Here is an 11,308-nt window from a genome sequence, read left to right as displayed (position 1 = left end):
AGTAATTTTCTGATATTAAATGTACTTAAGTATTGAAAGTAAAAGTACAAGTAAATGCTGTTAATAAAAAACCAAAGGGTCAGAATTTTGAGAATTATGAAGTTTATTCCGACTAGAATGAGCATAGTTATAAACTGAGCCTGATTTGAACACAATTTTAACACAATAGGCAATACTAAAGCAGCACCGAAAGTAAAAACCCAGTTATTGTTTTATTCATCTTCAAACAAAACGTCCCAAAAAGCAATTTAAATTTGAATCTTTGTAACATTTTGTGAATGGGCTCCTGAGTATCCCAAGGTATGCATAAGGCACAACCTGAGAGCAATAATCTGGCGATCTGATACAAAGCCATAGCATTACATCAGGATCATCAGTTTTACAAGCAAGTTATCGGTACAGTGACTGTGAAATACTTTCAGCAACATGCACACACATCCCTTGAACAATAACGTTACTAGCAGCTATTTAGCTCCACACTGCTACGTTACTGTACTGTACTTTAGATTGTCACCATCCTAGCTAGCTAGCTAGATACCTCACCAGAGATGGAATAAAGAATAAGAATAAATCATCTTTGTAGATTATTAGCTAGCTTGAAATATTATATACAGATCTTACCCAGCGGTGAAAGAACATGACTAGTCTACAAGGTTTGTGCTGGTGGCATTTAATGAAGAGGTCGTGGGGTTTCAACTGTTTTTGATTGAGAGTATGCTTTTGCTTCGATTATTGTTGTGTCCCCTTCGTTGTTGATCTTAATGTTTTGGATATCCTTCCACTGCATATTGCAGTCCATTTTGCCTTGTTCTGGAGGATATCGCGGAGATATTACTCCCAAAAGAATCACTGACACTGACAGACAGTATAGTGCATGAACGAGTTCAAAAGACGTAGCAACAGTAACTAAGAGGACGGGGCTTTTGCGAACGGTCAATAGCGCATTAACGTGCGCTAGGACCACTGATTCGCCAAACCTGCTTGCAGTCTGTGTTCTACCACAGTCCCCGACGTTGGTCTCGTCACTCTCATGATTATTTTTTTTTCTAAAGATGATTTGATTTTGTAACGAGTAACGAAGGTTTCAGGGGAAATGTATCGGAGTAAAAGTATCAGTTTTCTTTGCAAAATGTAGCGAAGTAAAAGTAAAAGTAAACAGAAATATAAGTAGTAAAGTAAAGTACAGATATCCAAAAAAACGACTTAAGTACAGTAACGAAGTATTTCTACTTCGTTACTATACAACACTGGTGCAGATGCATGCAAAGGGCCATCTCTGGGTATTGAAGTATTGATCTTGACCTCGATGTTGCCTCACCCACCAGTTGAACGTCCAAGAGCTGTGTATGCGTCTCGGAGCATTATCTATCATCCCAAAACACTCAGTGTGCTCTGCAGAGAGTGTAATTGGCACGCTGGTGGTCATGATCATTTCGAGAGATCATTTTCACGCAAAGGGCAGATGGCAGGAGTGTTCATTTGTACCGAGGCTTACCCCTGCTAGACCGGCTCCACTGTGCGCTGATAAAGATGCAGAGAATAGAGCGCTTTCATTTTAGAGTTCAGATGCTCTGCAAAGGATCCCTGCTCTCTCTCTCTCTCTCTCTCTCTCTCTCTCTCTCTCTTTCTCTCTCTCTCGAGGGTTGAGATCTTGGCTAGACACCCGTGCTCTCCAAGGTTCTCTGCCTGCCTCTTTTTTTTTTTTTTTTTTTTTTTGTTACTGCACCAAGTGCACTGCTGCACCTTTTTTAGATGTTCTCTTTCACGGGGATTTGAATGAGAACTGTGCATTTTTTTGCACTTTCTATCTGTCCATTGGAGAAAGGGAGAGGTTGCCTCAAGTTTAAAATATTCTTTTTTTTTTTTTTTTCTCTGACACAAAGTACTCCCAACGCTTGCTCTTATGTCAATGCACTACACATATGTAATGTGCCTGTCATCTCCTGAAGGCCTGGACCTGGAGGAGGGGAAGGAGGGTGGATCATGGCTGGGCATCAGCAAGAGGGGGAAGCTGGCCGCACTGACCAACTACCTGGAGGGACGGCCCAATCCTGATGCACAGGGGGAGGTGAGTCTGAAAACAAATAGGCTTCAGTGTTGACTACAGATGGCTAATGTTGTGGAAAAAATAACAGACAAACCTGTGGCAAACCTCCTGAATGTTCTGTCCTCTATGTATAGTATACCAGCAGAGACTCAAAGCTACCACCAGGTCAGGAGCAACAGTAAAGGGACATGCTTACTTTGTTTAATGAATGGAAACCATTCCCCTTCCTTGGTTCTGTATGTGTGTCCGGCTTAGTATCTCAGCCCCAGTCACTCACCAGCTGTCTGTTCTGGATGTGGATCTGTTGGAAGGGAAAACCATTGTAGTCTAATGATCGCGGCTGTCTAAGTGAGCCTGACGTATTTATTCTGATCCCCTTAAAGCCACATTTCTGGCATTTGTCTGACAAAACAATACCATTTGAGAGAGTGTTTGTGGTCCGTGCCAATTGGTATGATCTCTGTACTCATTCAGCTATCAAACAGGAGAGCAGGTGAGAGAATGAGGGTGGAGACAAACAGACCATGTCCAGCATTCTGTGTTCTCAAGTTCGGATGGAAACCATGACTGAGAATAAGAGTGGAAACTTAATTTGCTAATTGTTTTCATAGATTGCAGGGCATTGCATGCATTGATTGTGGAAAAACATACATTGTGTGCACCGACCATGGTAAATCAATGCAGGCTTAAATGAGCACCCCTTTCATTAATCCTTTTTCAAAACATTCTATCAATTAAGTCACTGTAGGTTCACTCCTAGAACTTGCTGTTCTGTTCTTTTTTTTTTCCAGGCTTTTTGGTGTCTAACTACTTGACTGACAATCTGGACAGCTTCTCCTACCTTCGCAAGGTGTCAAGTGAAGGGCATCTCTACAACGGCTTCAACCTCCTAACGGCAGATTTCAAGTGAGTGATCGCTGGGCGGGATTCGTATTGGGAAATTGTCTGGTCTTGATTGAGCACAGCTCCCCCTTAAACAAAACAGTCACGGAAGGTGCAAAGAGGGCAGAGAGGATTGTTTTGTGAAGCAGAAAAGTTTCAGCATCGCCACTTTCACAAAAAGCCTAGCACATTCCGACAACTTCCAACTGCTTTTTAATTTCATGAATCATTCCTTTTATCAAATAACACTGAGCATTTAGCCAAAGGCTTCACAATGTAGGGTAGAGGAGGAGGAAAAATATTCATACAAGTCCCCGGCCATTTAAAATATTTAGACTTAATATTTTCTTCAGAAATGGCTTCCTCTAAGTATCGGTGAACAGGCATAATGTTTCTGTTGAGCTGATCTGGGGACTTGGGAGAACTGATGACCTCAAAGATACATTGGAAATGTAGTGGTTAAGTGCATCCCTCTCTCGCTCTCCCTCTCCCTCTCTCTCTCTCTCTCTCTCCCTCTCTCTCTCTCTCGCCGTCTCTGTACGGCTGCTTTGTGTTAGATGATCAGAATGAAACAGAGATGGCATTGTCCCCGTCTCTTGGATCGTTGAGGGCGAGTACGGGCGCTCGGGAACAGCCACCTGCTCTCTCCAGACTGAGACGCTCAAGAGAGCCCATTTAGAATTCAGTCTGAACACCTGTCTGTGCTCACATCACGACCAGGCTGCTAAGGGGGCGTGAAATAGATATATATTTGTATCCCCCGTCTCTCTCTAGCGAAGGGAATGTGTTTACTGAGTAGATTCGGTTTGGGGTTCCTGTGATGTTTCCATACAAAAGACAGAGGCTATTTATTCCATTGCATTACTCCGTCTCTTAAGCTCCCTGTGTGAAGGGCAGTATCAAAGTGCTGTCTGAGTATATATACCACTGGCTCAGACAAAGGGTTCCGTTCATTCGCATGGCAGGAAGAAGTTCAAGGTGATTGGCGGAGTTTCAAAGCCACACTTTCCCTTTGTCTCCCACACCACAATTCTGCCCGTAAATAGTTTGGAGATTATTTGTGTTTTTGTGATTGTCCAGCTCCTCGTGTCGCCTCCAAATGGCGCCACGCATATATATTACGACTTCGTGTCTGATCCGCACTTAATCTCGTACAGGAAATGTTTCATTTTGTTAGAAGGGCCATTTGGAAATGAGGGGCAACCATATTAAGAGAAGTAACAGCTGTCATCTCTGCTCCGCGGTCTTAACAGAAGACACATGGACAAGATGTTTTGGGGTGGGGAGCAGACAGAAAGTAATATCTTTATAGCTGGTGATGTATACCATTTTCCGACCATCACCTGGATGCTGAAATCGATCCATTTCTCTCTGTCTGGTCCAAGCCCGCAGGTCTGCGTCGTGCAGAGAACATGACGTATGGATGCTGACAGAACAGAGCTGCAAACCCCCTAATGAAGGGGAGCAGAGCAGCAGCTGCAGTAGCAACTGCTATTTATTTGTTTGCCTTTTTATAAACAACCTCATTATAGGCCTATTAGTTTCTGATAAAGTAATATCAACACACTGCAAAAGCTCAGTTGGGGGGAAAACCAGCAACCCATATGTTGTTGGAGAATCAATAGTCATTTATATTAATAACAAATTGGTAATGGTGAGTGGCCTAAAAAATCTTGTTTTTTTCCAATAGCAGGATTGATTAAGGTTGAGATAACCAAAATACACTGAAATTTTAATTTCATTCATTAATATGGTTAGCCTACAGTTGTTAAGAGAGCAGATCATTCTGTATTGAAGGGGAGAAAAGAATCTGAAGTTAAGAGGTTAAGGTACAAAACCTTAACCTTAACCTCTCCAGCGTAAACATGTCATATTTTCCTCCCTAGAACATGTTCTGCAGAAAAAAAAACGGTTGAAGAAAATTAAGTGTGTCTACCTTTGCCCTTGTGCTTTGCTCATCATACCAAAGCTCAGGCGATGCTGGTTTTGGCACCTTGGAAGCAGGTTACTATAGTTAATGAAAACTAGGACTAAGGCTCCACCATCTTGACATTTACATTGTCAATACATTGACATACATTGTCAATATTTTCATTTATCCTTCACTTTATTTAGCATATTAGTCCTAATTTAACTTTGAACACAGACCTGAGCCACTGATTCCCCTAATACACCTGCAGGATGTGCAGCATAAGAATTTGAAGTTAATCCACAGGCCGCCTTCCATGGAGAGGTTTACCTGGAAGATATACATGCTAATCCGACCAATTTGAGGTGTGTCAACTCTCAACTCATGGAAAGGTAAATGTGTAAGTGGAAGCTAAGCGCGTTCAAGTGCAAATGATTTTACGCTGATTTGACCAGCATAATGGGCGTATGGTTTGTGTAAGCTGTTCTTGACAACTGTGACGAAAAACCTCCATATACAAATCGTGGGATTGTGCATACTCCTTTTTCTATGTGAAATTGTACACAAAGATTGATACCTTTGACCCCAAAAGTAATCTCAACAATACTACATCTAATTCTACAATTTACAAAAGTACTTACATTAATAATAGCACTAACAATAATACAATGAAGTGCATCAAATTGGCAGATGACTTGGTATGATAAATCAGTAGCACCTAATTTACTATGATTTGGATAATTGAATAGCAAAGCAGTATGCTTACATCTAGTTGTACTGATATCCTAAGTGGGGTCAGCTGAGTCTTTCACACTACCTTTCTGGACTGATGGAATATTTTTGTCACAACAAAAATGACACAGTTAAGACACATGCTTCCGTGTCAATCTTTTCAGGTTCTCAACTTGGACTTTTTATGTTTTGAATACTGCATTCTATTGGCGCTTTTCAACAGCGCTTTGCACAGAAAATGTGGTTGCTACGCAATGCCACACACAACTGTGTTTCCATCCAACTCATTCACATATTTTAAGTGTGAGGTTGTCAGGCCAACATTAATGAAAACCCCTAAAAAAATCTTGTCAAATGCAATTTCATGCAAATAAACCCGTTTCCATCAACCTTAGTCGCATTACAGCTATGCGAATTGGGAGGTGACCCAACCCCTTTTGTGAATTAAATTCCTATTTGATTTAGAAGATATTGTGTTCATTTCAAGCAATTCCCCTCAAGATTTTCTATCCGAATGGCAAAATTTGCATTTAAATAGTTATTTAACAGCTATTGACTGATTAATAGCAGTCTTGGTAAAACTGCATGTTAATTGACTACTGATTGCACAACATCCTCAAATTGCATGTAAGAAATGGCTCTAGTTTCTCAATAACACAGTATACCAAATATTATGCAAACGTTATGTAGCTGTACAGCTACAAAAGTCTTCACCTCATTTAAAAGAAAAGCAAATGTTTACATTTTAAATCACCTGACAGTTCACCTAAAAGCATTACAGCTAAGCTGATAAAAACCATCATGAATTTTAAGGGGTTGTATCAGGACACTTGTATTAAATTATGTTTGACTTCTAGTTTCATCTCCAGATCTTGTTTTTATCCTTGAAGTTATCTGGGCCAGTCACGATTGGCTATTGTCTGGCTTCTCCTTTTATCTCAGGGGGTTGAATCTGTATTTTCAAATGTGAGGAATTGACAGGAGATTATTACTTAATATCTTCTTGGCACCACACGTTTCACACCCTTCCCTCTGCGTTCTGTTGATTATCTATGTAAGCTTTCCAGCCACCACTTACAAGCCGCCATTAATAAATCACTATTTTCCTCGGGAGCTCTGCAGCATACGCCTCTGTTTCAGAGTAATTCACCACCAATCATAGATGCTGCACTCTCCTCACACAAGTAGATGTATTTATAGTAGTATAGCAGTAATGTATTCAGAGGTTTTGAAGTTTTCTTATTCAAAAGTCTAGCTTTAAAAACTTAAGGCAGCTTGTGGCATTATATATCCCATTTGCATTAAAAGGAAATCAGTAGATGATCTGCACACGGTTGGTTTACGTTGCTTCCACCAGAGAGAGAAGCGATAGATCATGAAATAATCATAACTGTGGTTAATATTTAGTTTTCCTGTCTGTGTGCCAGTTCTGCCCAGTGAGAGAGCCCGCTTCGCTTCATTTCCATACTCCATGGAGGATGGTGCGGGTATCCTAGCAATTGCACAATATTTCCATCAGCACCATCTCTGAGGCCTCCACAGCTCTCTGAGGCTCTCTGGGGAGATTTCTCTGATTTACTACACATCAGCGCCTGTTTAAGATATGGGTGATGTTGGCTCCAAAACCATGGCTGAACCGCAAGCAAAACAGAGGAGGGCATTGAGATGAAGAAGAACAAATAAATAAAAAGGCATAAAAGACTCAGAACCTTGTACCACCCTGATCTGTTTCTTGAAGCTCTGATGTCCTAATTTAGTGGAGCTGTGCAGTAAATATGCCCTTAATTAAAATTGAAAAATTCTTCTTCTTGATGGATGTGTTTTAGTATCAGTTTTTTGTGTTGCACCAAGGTGTTGCTCTAAGCAAAGCTAAACAAGTATGAGTCTTAAATTCAGTAACTATTATAATAGTCATAAATCAGTCCATATAGATTGTTAGCATTGGCCCTCATTCTCGAACATTTTCTGAAGTTTCTTCTGAAATGTTTCTTACGGGCTTCGGAAAAACAACGTAAGCAAAAGACATCCGCCAAATTCATGCACGCTTGAAAATGTGGTCCTACGCAGCAGAAGTTTTCTGGGCTGTGCTCCCCCGGAAGAGTTTTCTTAAATTGAAAGCGCGTTCTCGTGCTCCTGAATTTGCATACATACACGCCCTGCCAGCTCCTTATAAGGGCACGCAACCGTAGTGACGTGTGCAGTCGGAATCGACCGAATCTACACGAAAGCAACAGCAGTGTTCCTGTACATTACATTTAGTCATTTAGCAGACATTTTTGTCCAAAGCGACGTACAAGGGATAGAACAGTCAAGCTACGAGCAATAGAGACCTAGTGTAACAATAAATACTACTTTACATAAGAAATAGAAAAACGAAATAGGAAATAAAAACGAAGTGCAGGAATGTAAGTGCAAGTTAAGCACTAGTCGAAGTGCCAGTTAGGAAGGGAGGTGCTCTCTGAAGAGTTGGGTCTTCAAAAGCTTCTTAAAGGTAGAATGGGACGCGCCTGCTCTGGTCGTGCTAGGCAGTTCGTTCCACCAACGTTGAACTACTTGAAAATTCTGGATTGCCGTACTTGCACAGACGGCAGTGCCAAACGACGCTCGCAGCATTCCGGTGTAGTGCTTTTATTTATTTTATGACATCACGGTGCCTCGAGGAATCATGACTATAGGCCTACATGTGAAACGTAATTGTTAATGATACTTTAATCCGAGGATCTGTAGAGTTGATGTGAACGCAATCACCAACGATTTCTCACAAATTCATTAACACGGAGAGTTTTCTTAAATGCGATTCCTCAAAAAACCCGTGGGCCATCTTGTGGTTTTTTTAAGGAATCGCATTTGAGAAAACTCTGGCCGAGTTACGACTGCTATTTCGAGTTCGGAAAGTCTTCTGAAGTTACGAGCAAATCCCAGATGAGAAAACTTTCATGAATGCCAAATGTTGTCCTAAATCCAATTCAGAAGAAATTCCTCTTAAATTCTTCTTAAATTCTTCTTAACTGCGTTCGAGAATGAGGCCCATTGTTTTTAGGATGTGTGATTAGACATGCTTGGCTATTGTTTGATGCCGGTTGTCACAGTGAGTTGGTTTCTAAAAAGGACCTGTTTATATTCATTTATTTATATCTCCACTTTTATATTGCAGATTGGTTTTGTGTTAGACCTTTCCTTGTAAATATGGTTTTTCGCCTAATAGACCAGAGTGTTTCCCAGCTTGATGGAAGCATAATTAAAAGAGATGGCCTGAGGCTAATGAAACTTGTGTCCCATCATTCAAAAGAGCTGGCTGAGATAGTCCACCTCCTGAACTGCCCATTTAAAGACCAGAAAAATACAAGCAGATGTTAAAAAAAGAGGTGCAATGTTGCTCATTACTGAAGCCGCATGTGTGAGAATGTCCTATGATGCATACTGATAAATTGTCTGTCAGGGCTAACTTCAAAGCACCCACAGAAAAACATGTTCTCTCTCAGCATCTCTTTATTCTACTGTCTCAGCTAAAGGCTGCTCTGTCATAACTAAACACTGACCTGGAACTTTTTTTTTTACCCGGGAACACCTATAGATCGCTAGCTCCCCATACGTACAGTATGTCTTAGTAGTTCTCAGAAATGAATGCAAATGAGTGAGAATGTTTGAGCTTTTTTTTTCTCGATAATCCATTTTTTTCACACAGGTCAGTGAAGGAAAGGGGGATTACTATCAGAGAGCAGGAAGATTTGGATTGTTTGGATCCAGAGTCTCTGTCAGCACAGATGATGTTTCTGATAGCCAGGCTTCATAGAGAGCCTCTCGGTCTAGTGTCCACTGTCTAGTGCTTTCGTTTTGGACTTCTCGGAGCCCAATGCTGTGAGCTGTACCGCACTCCGTGCAAACAACATTTCACAAAACACCTGCGTGATCCATTCGAATGCATAATGTGGTGGGTTCAAAGTAAATGGTCAAGTGGTATATACATTCTCTTAATTGATTTAGGTGTGTTATTTATAACATTTTGTTGATAAAACATTATGTAACCTTCTCGTGAAGAAGATGTTTATTTTCAGTTGTTTGTTTAAAACATGAAACAAAGTTGTTGGGTTTTAAAAGCGCAGACTTCAAGCCCCCTGACTTGCCTGATTAATTCTTCCCTCCGAGTAGTTTGCTCAAGACACAATCTCTTTGCCAGCACGAGTGCCCTTTTCACAGTCGCTAGTTCTCTTCAACTTAATTGTCAACTGTGGCATAAACAAATTTGCAAAGCAGCACTGGTGTATTTGCCTTAATTAATCAGATGGAATGAACATGTAGAGAGGAGCAGAACCCTGAACGTCGGCCTAATTTAATAAGGCTTGTTCTTCTGTCCCCCGGTTATTTATAGAAACTCCACACAAACATGGTTCCTATTATTTTGACACTGAAATATCCCAGTACCTCACTGGTAATAAAATGTGCACAGTGCTGCGTGCGGTGTTGGCTGACTTGAGCTCCCAGCTACCTCTGAAGCAGAGCAGTCGTTTTGTGTGTGGTCTGATTATCAGCGTGCATTGTGTCAGGTTGATGGCTTTGGCAGCTGTTTTCATGGCCACCCGATGAGGATTGACTTTTGTGACAATAGCGCTAGTTATGATTTTTAATTACGGGGCGTTTTGTCAACCCAATCCAGTGCCCCAAGCCACCAAGTCTAAAAATAGCTGGAAGATTTGCGTTTATTGTTTGTCGACAGTGTTGCTGTGTGTAAATTATTGTCAGCTCCCTCGATCTGTCTCTTGCAGGGCCAATGAAGACACGGTGTGTTACTATGGAAACAAAGGCAGTACGGAACCTATCCGTCTGAAGCCAGGTTTGCTCAGTGTCTGTGTTCGTCTGAGCTTTGTGTCGCACACGCACATACGCTCCCTGATGCAAGGCATGTTTGTTTAGTCACATCCTCTCTTCACACCACTGGTTTTTAAAAGCAAAGAAAGACACATATGCCACGGCCACATGTATATGTCTCTGAGTCTGTGTGTGTGTGTGTGTGTGTGTGTGTGTGTGTGTGTGTGTGTGTGTGTGTGTGTGTGTGTGGGGGGGTTGTGTCCACCTGGCTGAGTGAAAGCTGGCCGCTTTCACACAGCTCTCTAGTAGTGACCACTCTGGCTGTTCCAGCAGGAATCTACGGGCTGAGTAACTCCCTCCTGGAGACCCCGTGGAGGAAGCTGCAGCATGGCAAGCAACTCTTCTCCAATGTGGTTGGGCGCACACTGCCCCCGATGGCATGGTGCAGGAACTGCTGCAAATCCTCAACAACGAGGAGCTGTGAGTGAAGGTTTCTCTCATTCTCCTCCTTTGGGAAAAGACATGGTTCTGAGCAGGTCTAATTTTCTGATGTGTATGTGTCTATGCATGGTGCTGTTTTATGCTGAAAGCATTTAAAAAAAATTCACTATTGGACATCTGGGCCTGTATGAAATCATCATGGTATTAAAAGGTTCCTATTCTTGTCATTTCATTTAGTCCCCTCCTTTGAACACTTCCCTTGCCCTCTCCCCTTCTCTCCAATATTGCATCTGTTCTGACTTTTCTTCTTCTCTCCTCTATTCCTCACTCCTCTCCTCTTCCTCAGAAACAATCCTGACCCAGCACAGGAGACTCAGGGACAGGGCTACAGTAAGCCCATGCTCCACGCCCTGTCTGCTGTGTGCGTCCGAGCCACAGGATACGGCACAAGGTGAGCACCTCCTATCATTAATAACGAGCTACGCACTCGC

The 11,308-nt window shown here is 41.8% G+C and overlaps 1 pseudogene; it reads left to right on the top strand.

The window, feature by feature from the left end:
- Window positions 1–1,696: 1,696 nt before the first annotated feature.
- Window positions 1,697–11,272, top strand: LOC122132608 (annotated as a pseudogene).
- Window positions 11,273–11,308: the final 36 nt, after the last annotated feature.

The sequence above is a fragment of the Clupea harengus genome, unplaced genomic scaffold (assembly GCF_900700415.2).
Source record: "Clupea harengus unplaced genomic scaffold, Ch_v2.0.2, whole genome shotgun sequence".
NCBI classification, from domain to species: domain Eukaryota; kingdom Metazoa; phylum Chordata; class Actinopteri; order Clupeiformes; family Clupeidae; genus Clupea; species Clupea harengus.
Note: the sequence above shows the minus strand (reverse complement) of the source record. Positions and strands in the feature narration are given on the sequence as shown.